The sequence below is a fragment of the Benincasa hispida genome, chromosome 5, assembly GCF_009727055.1.
Source record: "Benincasa hispida cultivar B227 chromosome 5, ASM972705v1, whole genome shotgun sequence".
In the NCBI taxonomy this organism is placed as follows: domain Eukaryota; kingdom Viridiplantae; phylum Streptophyta; class Magnoliopsida; order Cucurbitales; family Cucurbitaceae; genus Benincasa; species Benincasa hispida.
Window position 1 is genome coordinate 14,065,623 of NC_052353.1, and position 16,316 is coordinate 14,081,938.

A 16,316-nucleotide genomic window follows, 5' to 3' on the forward strand; every position below is an offset into this window, starting at 1 on the left:
TACCCTAATACTTTACTGTTTTAGCCCTTTGGTTTTAATCTCATGGAATAAAATTTCTTTTTCAAGTTTACATTTTACTTTCTTTGTTGTTAATGCCACCATAAATTTATGGTCTATTTTCTTTTCTGTAGAATAACATAATGCTTAAAAGTAAATTTCATAAACTATTATGTTTTGTAAATTCTCCAAGAGTCTTTTATTTATTCAATATATTTTCTCTCAAAAATTGTTTCTCTATAGATTAAGAAAGAAAAAAAAAAACTTTACCATTGAATAATTCGAAATTGACTGAAAATTTTAATGAGAAAGCGAATAAATCCAATTATCCAAAATATCTTCAATCTTGAAATCAAATTTAGACCAATTGAACGAATTAATTAATTTAAACAAATTGAACTAATTAATTAATTTAAAAAAATTGAACTAACTAATCCTTCAATCGTTGACTGAGAAGGAGTTATCTAGAGAAACTCTAAGAAGATAAAAATATAGAGACTCTTGTAAATTTGGAGAGTATAATGGAAATACGGATACCAATAAAATATAATATTAAAATAAATATAATATAATATAATAAATATTAAAATAAATTAAACATAATATATAAATAAACAAAATAAATTATAAAATAAGAAAATTCTCTAAATTCTCTCATTTCTCCATTTTTTATGAACTTTGTCGTATCATCCAAAACCTATCAAATGCCATTAATAATGTGTAATGTTGAGACAGATGCACAACACTTAATGAATATAAAGCATGAGCATTTAATGAACATCTATTATCATAATATTTATAATAGAGACAAAAAATAGAGAAGAAAAAAAGTGAACTTTAATATAGAAAAAAAGATAAATAAAATCCAATGTGTTTATGGGTCTTCCAATCAAATGTGATTGAGGAAGAAAAATATTATGTGCATCTTCAGTTACATCTTTTCTATGCAATCTAATATTTTAGTCTACGATTTTTAATTTCGTCAATTTAAACTTCAAACTTTGTAATTTGCCAATTTTAACTCTAAACTTTCAACAATTTTAACGTTAATAAATGTATCGATTTACGATTAAATTTTATTTCAATCACTATTAAAAAGCTTTCCTGTACATACCCAAATTCATGTGTCCCACTATGATCGTTACAATTTTTTTATTAAAAGATTACAAAAGAAAACTAAATGATTTCTGATTGGGTGACCACAATCATGAAAATCACAAATCGAACTCTTGAAAGTAGGATCCACACTTAAACAAATAGACTATTGTGATCCCTCGTGGGTCTACTATAATTTTCTTCCAACATTATATTTTTTGAAAAAATAATAAATAAGTACCTATCTTAAAAAATATGTGACTTTGGATATGTGTGAGAACCCTTTTTTATGGAAATTAAAACGAAAACTTAAATTGATGGATAAATTGTTATACATATTCCATTTTTAAAATTTAAATTAATAGAATTGAAAGTTTAAGGGTTTAAATTACCCCTCACCAAAATATAGAGCTGAAAGTGATTTTTCTAAAAAAAATAAGAATAATAAATAAAATAAATAAATAAATCTTTGAAAAAAGAGCAAAATTTTGGTGAAGAAAACAATAATAATAAATGTTCTATTGTTGGGATTTAAATCCAGGTCTCTCAAGTGAGAGCCAAGTATCCTAACCAACTAGACTACAATGGAAGCTCTATTTTGTATTTAAAACTAAACTTATTTGTAATTAACATTATGATTGTGAAAAAAAAATAATATTTTTTTTTGTACACTTTAGTTTCTATTTGATCCCTAAGTTTTAAAATATTACACATTTAGTCTTTAAATTAGAAATTTTCACAAAAATGATTTAAAAGTCAAAAAAATTTCTACCAATGACCACTTCCTAAAAACTTTTCTACTACTGACCTTTTGTCCATGTGAAATTCTAAAATTATCCCCAATTATAAAAAGCCTTCAAACCAAAGCCTTTCATCTTCTTCCTTCAACCATTTCTCAGAGTTTCAGTCCAACATCCTTGTCGATCGCTTTCATCGTCAGATTCAGAAGTGAAGAGAATGTAAGTGATATTCTACAATATTTCTTGTCCCAATTCGCTTTCACAATAAGTTTCGTTTAGCATTAAATGAACAATCATATAGATCATATAGTAATATATACACAATCATTCATTACAAAATAAACGGTCGTTCATGAATTACTGGATGATCGTATAGTAAGTTATAAACGATCGTATAGTAATTTATAAATGATCGTATAGTAATTTATAAACGATCATGTAATAATTTATAAACAATAGTATAGTACTGTATAAATTATTGTTCAAAAATTTATATACGATCGCATATACAATACTAATCTAGGTACAAGTCTCGACACAACAATAGTTTGTACATAAATAAATGAGAAAATCAGAATGCATGAAACTATAAACAAATGAGCAAGTCATAAGTGATCAGTTACTTACTTTTTTGGCTAGAAAACTTTATTGCTCGATGATTGATAACATGGAGCACGAGAACAAGTCCATTTAAGAATTTTAGGAATTGTAACCTTACTAATTTTTGTGGCTATGAACTCACTTGATGTGGATAAAATTTCGTAAGCCCAAACTTACGACATGGAAACTTTGTTACACGTAATAACACACAGATTCAATGTATATTAAAATGAATTAGAAACAAAAGTACATACCTAGAATGTAAGTGCAAATTCTTTTATACAGTAATATAAGGCATGGTAATCATTTTCTACTTTCTTTGAATCATATGCCTCTTTCTTCCCGCGCATGATAGTCTTCATGATATTCAATGTACGTTTATAAAGAGACAAGACCACTCGTAATGTACAAAGACTTCATGGTCATCCACAATCCTAAATATATTCACATTGAATTGGGTTTTCTTGTCTTTTCCAATCATCATTGTTTCAATAAATAGTGCCAATGCAACCTTCACAGCATCTTCGTCATTAGTAAAATTGAACTTCTCGATTGCGGTCTTCACATCCTTGCAAGAACTATCCTTTTCATTTGGGTCCTTCGTTCTAAGAATGAGTTCTTGCAGCCTTTCACCGCTTGTTTCTCTTTCTACTGTTTCCCTATTGGCCACAACCCAGTTATCAAGTTAAAATCGTCTTGGGAGAATGTTACTTTTTTACCTAGAATGTTGAATGATATAACGTCTGAGTTTGCATCCGTTATCTCCCTTAACAGAAAGTGATGCAAAAGTTGTCCATTAAAAACAAGATTTATATCCAATAGTGGACCAAAGGTTATTTTCCTATACAGTCTCATTTGTTCTTCTATCAACTTATTCTTAATTATAGAGGCAGTTTTATGGACTTGGCAAAAGACCGTAGCAGGAAAATATTTCTCAGCAGGGACGACTATCTTACCAATCTGACAAGCATGTACATTACAACAATTAGTAATCAATTGCATAACAAGAATTAAACAATCGCATAACAAAAACTAACAGATTGCGTAACAATTAGCTAAACAATCACATAATAGATAGCTAAATGATCGCACGATATAAACCTAAACGATCACACAATAAATGTCTAAACGATCGCTTAGTATTATCTATTTGATAGCTTAGTAATCTCTATCCGATCGCTTAATAATAACTAAACGCTCGCTTAATATTCTCTAAGTGCTTAATATTCTCTAAATGCTCGCTTAGTATTCTCTATCCGATCGTTTAGTATTCTCTTAACGATCGCTTACGAACGAATACGCAATTAAACCCTAAAAGATAGTTAAAACTCGAATATCAACATGCATTCTTCAAGGAGAAGAGTCTCATAACTTTCAGATCATGACGACGGTGGAAGGTGCATAGAGATGACCCGCAAGAAACCTGCAAAAAGTGCTCGATTGAAGTTCGGAGAGAAAACGGGAGCAAATTTGAGAGAAAATTCTTCGTGAGAAATGATTTGAGAAGGAAATGAAGGGACCTATCGTTGTAAAGTATTCATAGAGGCATGCGGATACCAAACGGTCTAAAGGCTTTTTAAAATTTGGGGTAATTTTGAAATTTCGCATGTGCAAAAGGTCAGTGGTAGAAAAGTTTTTAGGAAGAGGTCATTAGTAGAAAAGTTTTTGGTTTTTGGGTCATTTTATGAAATTTTCCCTTAAGTTTTGAGTTTGATTTCAGTGTTACATTTTTATCTTGACATTTGAATTTTGCTTCAATTTGGTCTCTCAGTTTAATGGTTTACACTTTTAATCTTAATTTTTCATTAAATACTCACTTTCAATTATTAATGTCAATTTCTATTAGTTAATTACAATAATTATGAAGTGAAATTTTAATTTTAACTTTAACAGTGATAAAGATAGTAAAATTTAAGGGTTGTTTGGTAGAGAATCTGAAAATATAAATTTGAAAACAAGGAATTAAATAAAAACAGAGTTGTACTTCATGTTTTGTTTGGTAGCAAAATTCAAAAAACTTGATTCTAATTTAAATAATTGCAAATTAGTTGTAATTATCCACTAAATATTTGTTGATAATAAACTATTATTAATTTATTTATAAACATGTTTTATATTAAAAAAATCTAAATTAATATTTTGTATTAATTTATAATTTATAGGATAAATTGGAATTTTTGTCCCTATAGTTTGGAAGAACTTAGAATTTAGGTCTTATGGTTAATTAAAATTTACCACCAATAGTTTGATAAAAGCTTCATAAATAGACCCTATGATAGAGATTATTTAAGAGGATTTAACAAATAATAGAGACCATATATGAAGTTATATCAAACCATAGGAACTAAATCTAAATTTTAAAACCATATGGATTAATGTTTAACTTTATCCAAACCATATGGACCCAATTTGAAATTTAACCCAGTTTATAATATAATACATAGTAAATATTTAAATTTTTTAAAAGTTGAATTGAGTTTATAACATGACATATATTTTATTTCTAAATGTTTTTAACTTTATTTAATATAATCTTGCCCTTTAAATTTTAAATTTTAAATTCTGGATACAATGAAAACATAAAAATATTGTTTTCAAAATTTACACTTTTTGGATCACAGAATCATAAAACAGTTTTGAAAAATATAATTCGAGTTATCTGCTAAACATATATTCACAGAAAATTTGAAAACATAAAACGGAATCTAGATTGCGAACCAAACAGACCATAATTAATTATAATTCTTTTAATAATTTTTAATTTATTAACATGAATTCAACGAAAAGTGAGTATTTAGTGAAAAGTTTGTTGAGTTTTATGTCCTAAAACTTGTGGTTTGTAAACAATATTCTAAAAATTCAATAAGTTGTTATTGAATATATGAATTGCTTATTTTGTTTAAAAAAATAAATCCAATAAACTAAAAGATGCATGACTATTACATGAGTACTTGAACTTTACGTGGAGACATAAAAATGGATCAGGTTCGAGTAAACAGTCAAATGATCTATAATATATGAATAAGATTGGGTACCTTATTCTGGTAATACTATTGGATGCAGCCCACTCTATAGTTGTTACAAGGAGTTGTAAAGTGCTACAGACGAAGTGATCCTGATTCGTACATGTAATGACATGAAGAGTGGAAGTGTCCTATGCAATGAGTTTGTACAAGATCGGACCACGAAATAAGTTACTCTTACTTTATAACATTATTTACTGTTAAAGACTGACTATTTCAAAGCAATGATCTAGGTAACTTAACCTTAATCTTGAACTAACTATGAACTCCTGTTTCTTCGGGATTATCCTTAGATTTGCATAGGTGAGGGTTGGCTTAACAGCGCCGGCTCAATAAACCTTCATTTCAGGGGTAAAACTAGATAGATAGCTGGGGACATAAGGTGCAAGATGAAAGTCACTCCTACCCACTTTTAGGGATAATAGAGAGGTTGTTCCCTTAAGTGCTAACTCCAGGTCTTGAACAAGAGGCCCCACACTCTCATTGGCCTGAGAGGGACTCGGTTTGTTGATCGGATCACAAACCAATTGTTCATTAGAGGATCAGTGGGACTTAAGGAACAAGAGGAAATCTCAGGAATAAAGCAATCACTTGACCCAGCCATTATTACGAACAACCTGTGAAGGGTTAACTTACTAATCATGGTTATATCGAGTGGACATAATATATCTACAGTGAGGGGAGTGCAACTCTGGGCTTTAGTGGAGTGACCCAGTAGTTTCGTATGGGGGTTAATTCGGTGTAAAGAGTTTAGCCAATTAATCTTGGATCGTTGGAGCCCATGATCTCTAGGTCCACGAGGTCCCCTTACTAGCTCACAAATGGATTAGCCTTAAAGTAGCATGATAAGTTAATTTGAAACGTTCGAATTAAAATTAAGAGAATTAGTAATTATATGTGATATAATTACGCGTTAATTTTGGAATTAAACGGAATTAGAGAATCAATTAATATTTAAATATGATTTAAATATTAAATTCATGAATAGGGATCCATGATGGTAGAATTAATGTTAAATTAATTTAATATTTGATATTGAATAATTAAATTGTTTAATTATTAATTTTATTAGAAAATTAATTATTGAAATAATTTTGTAAAATTAATAAAGATTTCATTTTTGAAAATGAAATTTGATTTTAGAAATCAATTAGAAAATCAAAATTCAAAAAGATGGACAATGGAAAATCCGAAAAGTGTTTTTTTTCCACTTTCCATCCAAGTTGCTCACACACATCGCACCATATGATTCAATCATTAAATCCAAGCATAAGCTGCAATTCATGCAGCAATGGTTCTTGCATGATTGTCATGCAATATATACTGAAGAATTTCAGTGGAATTGAGCATGCATTTTGGGTGGATTAAGCTGAAAATCTTCAAAGGTTGAAGATAGGCATTGAGCTAAAAACTAGAAACCTCTCCTCTCCTTCTTCCTTAATTCAAACTTATTTTGAGTCCCACAACTCAATCCAAGGCACCAAGAAGATAGTAGGAAAGCCTTTGTAGTGGTTCACGAGCTGATTTCAAGGAGATTTGCAGCCAGAATCATGATTCAAGTGTTTCTTCAAAGGTATATCATGAAACCCTCTTGTTAGTTTATGATCATGCTTAATTCAAAACCAAAATTAATGAATTAAAATGCTTAATGATCCATCTTTCTTCCGTTGTATGTTATCTAACTCTAACAATTGGTATCAGAGTATCATCTAAGCATTCAATTTGGTTTAATTTTGGCTTGGTGGGTGTTTTTTCATGAGATATATGAAAATGGTGCACTGATATCGTTTTCTGAGATTTGGCATAAAATTTCTCTTTGATTCCTTAGTTAAATTTGTAATTGGCTCTTGATTGATGAGCTTATATGTGTGCTCAAGAGTCTGTAATTTATTTGGAGTCATTAGAGTTGAAATTAAGATGTAATTAAAGAAAGAAGTGAAGAAGGTCGAGCTGCAGAATTCTGATGCTGAGCTTCTATCCAGACAGCACTACAACGCTGCCCTTGAGTGTTGCAACACTACTCATGTTGCTAACCAAGAGCTAGCGAGAGCGACACCAAAACCAGTGAGAATTCAATCGAGCGACGAGCGAGAGCTAGTGAGAAGCGATATTTGAATCGAGCAAGCAGTGAGAAGCGAGATCTAAACCGAGCAACGAGCGAGAGCGGTCGGTTTGCCTCAGGTCCTGTCTGGTTCGGCCTCAAATGGTTTTTGGTTGGTTCGGTTCAGGAAATTTTGGTCCAGTTCAAGTGGTTCAGGTTCGGTTCCAGCAGTTTGGGTCCGGTTTAAGGCGGTTCGAGTGGTCTAGAAGCGTTTTGGAGCTAATTCTTGTTGAATTTTGTAATAATTAGGTCTTTGTTTGCTTGAAAATGCCAAAACTAAAACCATATCGGAATGTGTTTAATTATTTATGCATGTGATGTATGTTATAATTAAATAAATCTTGTATGTGCATAAAGTATGCCATGTAGATTTGAAATCTCACCATAGGAAGCATGTTACATACATTGAAAGTATGTTATAAAGTATTATAATATATAGTATGTATGTTTAGGGTTTTTTATATTTAATATAAGTGTTATATTAAATATCGAATGCCTTTGATGTACATTGTGGATGTTTAGCATGTCTAAAATTTTGTAAGTTGTTATAAGATTGGGTTAGACATTCAAAATCCATAACAAAGAACAGTTGCACGCTCGCCTAAGTTAATCACTTGTTTTAATAGTTAAAATAGGTCGACATCTTGTAAAATATGGTTACAAACTCAACCGGTTATATAATCCTGTTTAAGGCTGGGGGTATTTAAGTTAACGGTCTACGGAACACCTCCTACCTGGGGATTTGGCCAAATTATTTAGTGTTATTAACCAGTTTTATGAGCAATACATGAGTGGCGTGAGGTTTTATAACTAATTTATTACCTAGACATCGTAGGTTAAGTTCAAATATAAACATTACACTTGGATAAAAACCTAGACTTAGATTGTTTAATTAGCCGGAACAAGCCTAAGAAAATGTATACCCAGTTTAATGTTAGAACACTTCAACGGGATTTAAATAACATATATGATATGCTATTAGAACACTTCAGTGAAAATAAAATAACGTATATGATATGTTAGAACACTTTAATGGGAGATTAATAAACATATATGATATGATTATTTTTAGCTCTCACGTGCCTAAGAGTTCATGACCGAAATTCATGTTTCACTTCGTGTCACCCTAGGAGTGACATCCATTCGGAAAGTGTTTACATGCATCGAGATTTAATGGGGGAAGTTGTTCACCATAAAATCAAATGTGATGTTCTGATTTTAATTCACGTCCCAAAATGTTCACACCGTGAGGTTCATGCGGTGCTTCGTGTCACCCTGGGAGTTACCTCAATTCGGAAAGTGTTTGCGTGAATCAATATCAAGGTGAATCAGGGGAAGATGTTCAATGGAAAATCAAATATACGATATATTGATTTCAATTCTCACGTCCCTAGAAAATTCCAACCGTGAGATTCGTGCAACACTTCGTGACATCCTAGGAGTGACCTCCATTTGGAAAGTGTTTATCATGAGGTTAAGATCAAAGTGAATGGGGGAAGTAGTTCAAAGTAAGTGGGTGAAGGATATGAGTCAACATATCCTGCAGTCTCTTCTATTTGTTTGGACCGTGAGATTCCTATGTTACACATGTTTGTCGTCTTTAAGTCGACCTTGCTTGTCTTTTAACGATGGCTATCCCCTTGGAGGATTTTAACATAGGATTCGGAACAACTCAAACTTCAGAAATAGATAGGATTTAAAGTCATTTTCAACTTTGACTTTCCAATTCGAGAGCATCGGGTCGACTTCTGAGGTCTAAAAACAGAGGGTTACACTTATAGAATTACTAGTGTTAGTAATTTCTGACCAAAATAGTAGCTAAATGACTATCAAAATATGAATTATTCTAGGGATAGTATTTAGTCAAGAATGTCTTGTTGTAGTATCGTTGCAAAAATAATCTTAGGTACATTATTACTTTGCTAAAACTTGGTTGGGTTTAAAAAGCAATTCACTGATAAAATTTGTTTATATTTTTCAGAATGACGAGTTCATTAGTACAATTGTTGGCATCTAATAAACTTATTGGGGATAATTATGCAACATGGAAGTCAAACCTTAATACTATACTGGTGATAGATGATCTACAGTTCGTTTTAACATAGGAGTGTCCTCTTATTCCTAGCTCAAATGAAAATCGAAATGTTCAGGATGCATATGACAAATGGATCAGGGGTAATGACAAAGCTCGTGCCTATATTCTTGTCAGCATATCTGATGTCATGGCGAAGAAACATGAGAATATGGGTACTGTCAAAGAGATTATGGAATCTCTCTATAGGATGTTTGGACAATCGTCCTTCTCTTTGAGGCATGATGTTATTAAATATGTTTACAACTGCCGTATGAAAGAAGAGGTCTCTGTTAGAGAACATGTCCTAGACTTGATGGTCCATTTCAATGTGGTAGAAGTAAATGGGGTTGTTGTTGACAAAAAGAGCCAAGTTGGTTTTATTCTAAAATCTCTTCTGAAGAGTTTTTTGTAGTTCTGCATGAACGCCCTTATGAATAAAATAGAATATAACTTGACTACTCTTGTAAATGAGCTATAAGCTTACCAGACTATGATGAGAGCAGAAGGTCTGGAACTGGAAGTAAATGTTACTACCGCTGATAAGAGAGGAACGTCCTCCAAAAAGCCTGATATTGCTTCTTCTTCACAGAATAAGAGTATTCCAATCAAGAAGAACAAGGGGAAGGGGAAGAACAAACCCGCTGGTAGAAGAGGTAAGGCTAACTCTACAGATAAAGGAAAATGTTTCCACTGCAACGAAGAAAGGCACTGAAAGAGAAACTACCCTCAATACCTTGCAGAGAAAAGAGTAGAGAAAGCAAAATAGGAACACTAGTTCCTAAGGATTGCTTGCTGTACTTAAGTTGACCAGTGGGACATGTTGCAGTTGCTGTCAGAAGATGATCTTATCTACTTTTGTTATTTTAATAAAAGTTATGTTATCTTGTTGTAAATAACAAAATTGTATAAACTTTTTGTTGTAAATGAAATGTTCATTAGCAAAAGTTATGTTTGTTCTACTGTAAAGCAACTTCTATTAGAACCAACCTAGTTAAAATCCATTTACAAATATTTAGATATTTAAAACGGCTAGAAATCAAAAAAGGCAAGTAGTTATTTAACCTAAGTGATAAGTTTAGAACACTTGAAAAGTTCAAAGTGTACAAAACTCGTTAGGTAAAATAAAACCGAAATACTTCAATTGGATTAAAGTAATAGAAAGTTTGAAATTTCTAGGACAATTTGATAGAACGTGAAATCCAGTGAAAACTTTCTATACTTAGTTGCCTTAATTGTTTTTCAACATCCTTTCAATTTTAAGGTATTTCTGAAAATCCATATGAGATATGGAGAACTCATAAAAGTTGTTTATGATATGTAAAAGTTGTTTACATAGTTCAGAAATCTGAAACGATCGATATAAGTGTTAATATTGAACCCTTAAGTATTGAAATATTGTTCGAGATCACCATGTATTATTTGTTTCCATAAAAGAGCTTGCATATATCAATAAAGAGTTATTGATTAAAATTGACACTGTAAACAAAAGTTGTTTTAGACAGGTCAAATACATCTTACTTAAAGAGTTGAGAGTACCTTGATATAGTGGGAGGAATGTATGACTTCCTAGCCGTTATAAAGAAACAAGTGTTGTGAAAATAAGATGCATTCCCCATAATAGTTTAATAAGAAGTCTATTGTAAACTAACATGTTTACAGCGATCCTCTCAGCTAAAGTGTTTGAGGATCTCTTAGTAAGACTAGGACTACCAAGTATATAACCTAGGGCAAGTGGGAAAAAAACCCATGGGTATGTGATGCCCTAGTTTATTGTATTTCTCCGTAAAACTCAAAAACTCAGTATTATATATTCAGAATTTGTAACGACTGGATCCTTACATATTATGGTCCGACCGCTACGACATGCATACTTAGACTTTTCTATCATGAGATGAGTTTTGGCAAAAATTTCAAAAGAACATATCTAAGATTTTATTAATTAGGTAGAAAACTATATAAAAAAAGTTTATTTTACAAAACACCGGGATCCATAAAACATCAGCGTAGTGATACAAAAATGCATATGCCTATAATAGTGAGTTTGAGATTGCCATTGAGCAACGTCCAGTTCTGCCACTACGCTGTGTCCTTACCTACAAAGTTCGTAAAAATAGGATGAGTATATAATATACTTAGTAAGTAGTTCCACATAGGTAGTGACCAAATGCACAATCACATGCAACATGTCCTGAAAACATATGATTGGGACCGAACAATATAATAACATGTGGTGGTTGGTTATTGCTTCTAACGTAAATTTCTCCGCCCTGATAGAAAGATGAGGACTTAAGGGAAACTAACCAATCTGATGATTAGCAGGTCATGTAGTCAGTAGGGCCAGAGTCACATCCAACATCAACATTAACATAAACGTAAGATTGGACTAGAGGGGTGCAACCATACATACCCTGTTAGTCCCTAACCTAATCTTGACATAGAATTGGGTCTAGAGGGGTGCAACCATACATGCCCTACTAGCCTAGAAGCATAACCTTTATCTAATTAAAATTTAAGCTTATTTCATCGTTGTGAACAAACATAATGCATGGGTCCCTTGTCGATAACGTATTTTAAACATGTAATGCAGCATAACAATAACATAATTATGCAACATATTAAAGGTACAATACCATGAACACTTAAAGAGAGGGTGAGATAAACTATGTATCTTGACTGCAATCCTAGTTTATTCCTTATATTCCTTATGGTTTAATCAGTAGAGCTTTCCCTCTTAAACCAGAAGGAAATTTGGGCAGCACTTCCCTCGCGTTTCCTCCTTCAAACTAACAAAATTACTTCACCCTTTTCACCACAATTTTTACTACTGATTTTTGTTTGAGAATGAGTTTAACTTCCAGCCCAAAGCCTCTTATTTATAGTCGTTTCCAGCTCTTCTCTGTGTGAAAACTCATCCTACTAATGGCTTCTTTAAAATTACTTAGGTTTAAGAATTTCTCTTAATAAGACACTAATTTTGGCTAACGTTTGCCCTTACGTCTTTAACCTTTGTTTGTATTCAATTTTAGGGTTCTCCATGTATAATCTATAAGATCGTGGCCAAATTCAATGCATAATCCACGCTTCTGTCCAAATCTCGCTCTCTCTATTCTCAGAATCTCGCTCTCTCCAGCTTTCTCGCTGGTTTGGCTCGTGGCTCTCACTGGTTTTACTCTTGTGGCCTCAGCCTCTCCCACTTTCTCGCTGAGAATCTCGCTCTCTCTAATTTTCTCTTCAATCTCGCCAGTGTGGCTCTCTCCTTCTTTCTCTCCATCTTTTCTCTCCAACTTTGCTCTTTCCCAGTTTTCTCTACAATATTTCTCTCCACTATTTCTCTCCAATCTCGTTTTCTCCAGGTTTCTCTCCACCAATCTCGCTATTTTTACCGCTTGTGACACGTGGATTCCACTTCCCTTTTTTTTTAACTCTTTTAGATTTTAACCATATAATTAATTCACCTCCAATACTTTCACTGAGCAGTGCCCAAACAAAAAGTTATCTACTACCCTTTGTCTCCCGAATTAGCTAGCGTTCAACTTCTAATTAATCCTCCCTGATTTTGCCCCCTTATTCATTATTTTTGGATAATTAATAAATTTCTTATTTTTTCCAATTCAAAATTTCCACCCGATTTTCCTATTAAATTTATATATTTTTCATTCTTAATTATATATTTTATTTGTTTTCCTACTTTCTAAATTAGGGTTAGGGTATTACATTTACTACCCCCTTAAATAAAATTTCGTCCTGCTTAACATTTGACATTTAATTTCGGTAGTGTATGCGTACAAATTTGGGTTGTTACAGAATTATATGTTACCACTAGAGTTTTAGTCCAAGCGGGAGTTTGTTGGGTTTTATGTCCTAAAATTTGTGGTTTGTAAACAACATTCTGAAAATTCAATAAGTTGTTATTGAATATATGAATTGCTTATTTTGTTTCAGAAATAAATCCAATAAACTAAAAGATCCATGACTATTACATGAGTACTTGAACTTTATGTGGAGACATAAAAGTGGATTAGGTTCGAGTAAATAGTCAAAATGATATAGTATTGTTCGGATTGGTGTCCTAATTCTCTCAGAGTCTCGTAGTTTGTATACATTGTACACATTGTTATGAAGAAAATAAGAGTTATTTTATTTTGCATTTATTCATATCCAATAAACAAAGCTCCATGGTTATTGTATGTAAACTTAAGCATATATATGAGATATAAAAGTGGATCATGTCTTAAGTGATAACCTAAAAAGGTCTGTAGTATAAGGATTAAGGAGGGATACCTGATCCTGGTGACACTATGGATACGACTAGCTTTGTAGAGGTTTGCAAGTGTTGTGAACTACTATCGATGGTTGATCCTAACTATTCATGTGAAGACATGCGAAAGGGGTATCTTATACAAAGAGTTTGTATAAGACCGGACCACAAGATGATTCGTCTCTTTATATAATGCTATTGATACTTGAGACTTACATCTCACCTAAACGACCATAAGTGACATGACCTTAATCTTGAGTGTTTGGGAACTCCTGCCTCCAAGGCTGGTTCTTTGATTAGTATGAGTGAGAGTGGCCAGATTGCCAACTCAACAAATCTACCTTTTTGCGAATTTTTCTGATTAAGGAGCTGGGAACTCAGTTACACAAGATGGAATTCACTCCTTCCCCGAAGCAAGGAAAAGTAGATAGATTGCTCCTTTAAGGGTTGATTCCGGGTCTTCAACATAGTGGTCACAGCCTCTCTTTGGAAGAGAAGACTCAGTCATAGTAGGTCTATGACTTATGTTCATTAGAGAGATCAGTGGTACTTAAAGAGTTAAATGTAACTATAGGGGCATAATGGTAAATCGGCCCAGCTGTACTTATGAGCGATCTGTGAAGGGTTATTGCACTATTGATTACTTTATATGGACACAAAATATATCTGTAGTAAGGAGAGTGCAGCTGTTGATCTTTAGTAGAGTGCCCGACAGTTAACAGATGGTGAATCATGTGACTAAAGAGTTTAGTCAATTATTCACGTACCATTAGAGTTTCAAGCTACAGGTCCATAAGGTCCCCTTTATAGCTCAATGGATTCAAGTTGAGAATCAATTCTTGGTGTTAGTTTGAAGTGTTCAAATTGATAAGAGGAAATTCAATTATATATGATATAATTGGTGTGATGTATGAGATACATCAAGTGGAGGATTAATGTAAATATGATTTACATTAAGTATCATAAAATAGAAAAAGAACTATGGTTTATATGTTTCATGAGATGAAATATTAAAACTATAGATTATAAATATAATATGGTAAGTTGGTTATCATATTTATTTATAATAATATTAAGTATTTGATAATTATCTCTTTTTCTCTAATAACCAATTGAGTGGGAGGTTATTGGTGGTTTTATGGTAACCATGAGATAAAAGGAAAAATATTTTCCTAAAGAGTTGCTACTTTCGAAAAAAAAACTCACGGAGAATGCTATCAAGTGAAAGTGTTTCACTAAGCGATAGCTCATAGAGAAACTAAACGATCATGGAGTCTAACTATACGATAGTTCACTCAACTGGTCGTAGCTAAACGATCGTGTGGCATTGTCTATACGATAGGCTGCCATCTTTTACACGATTGAGCACATCGTCTATACGATAGACTATGTCATCTCCCACTTGCTCAATCGTCTACATGATTTTTGTTCCTACAGTCTCTTCCTCTAACCAAGTTCATACAGAGCCCACAACTTCTGAATTCTCACACCAAGAATAACAAGGTAACCATTGTGGTGGTGTCCTCACTCAACTCGATTGATTTCGAGGTTCTGGTGACGGTTCGTTGGGTTCATGATTTTTGTGTTCGTTGTGCTAGTGTTGTATCGATCGTTGTGTTCAAACGTTCGTGTATTGCTATCTTGGAGATTGATCGAGCATTTGTGATCGAGGGAGTTTGAAGAAGAAGTCTTCAAAAGTATAGATACTCTCTCCCTTGATATTCTTTGTAAGCATGCTGTAATTTTCTAGTTGTTGCATGAGCTATTAGTTTCCATTTATTGACTGTAATCCTTAGTGTTCAATTTCGAATGAAATTTGGAACGATCATTTCGCTGCTCATAGAAATCCTCATATCTGTTTTCCTACAAGTATATGAATAAGGTTGAGTGCCTTATTCTGGTAACACTATTGGATGTGGCTCACTCTGTAATTGTTACAAGGAGTTGTAAAGTGCTACAGATGAAGTGATCCTGATTCGTACATGTAATGACATGAGGAGTGAGGTCGTCCTATGCAATGCGTTTGTATAAGATCGGACCACGAAATAAGTCATTTTTACTTTATAATATTGTTTACTGTTTAAAATTGACGATTTCAAAGCGATGACCTAGGGAACTTGACCTTAATCTTGAGCTAACTATGAACTCATGTTTATTCAGGATTATCCTTATATTTGCATAGGTGAGGGTTGGCTCAATAGCGGTCTCAATAAACCTCCATTTCAGGGGTAAGGCTAAGTAGATAGCTGGGGACATAGGGTGCAAAATGGAATTCACTCCTACCCGCTTTTAGGGATAGTAGAGAGGTTGTTCCCTTAAGCGTTGATTCCAGGTCTTGAATAAGGGGCCCCACCCTCTCATTAGCCTGAGAGGGACTCAGTTTGTTGATCGGATCACAAACCAATTGTTCATAAAAGGATCAATGAGA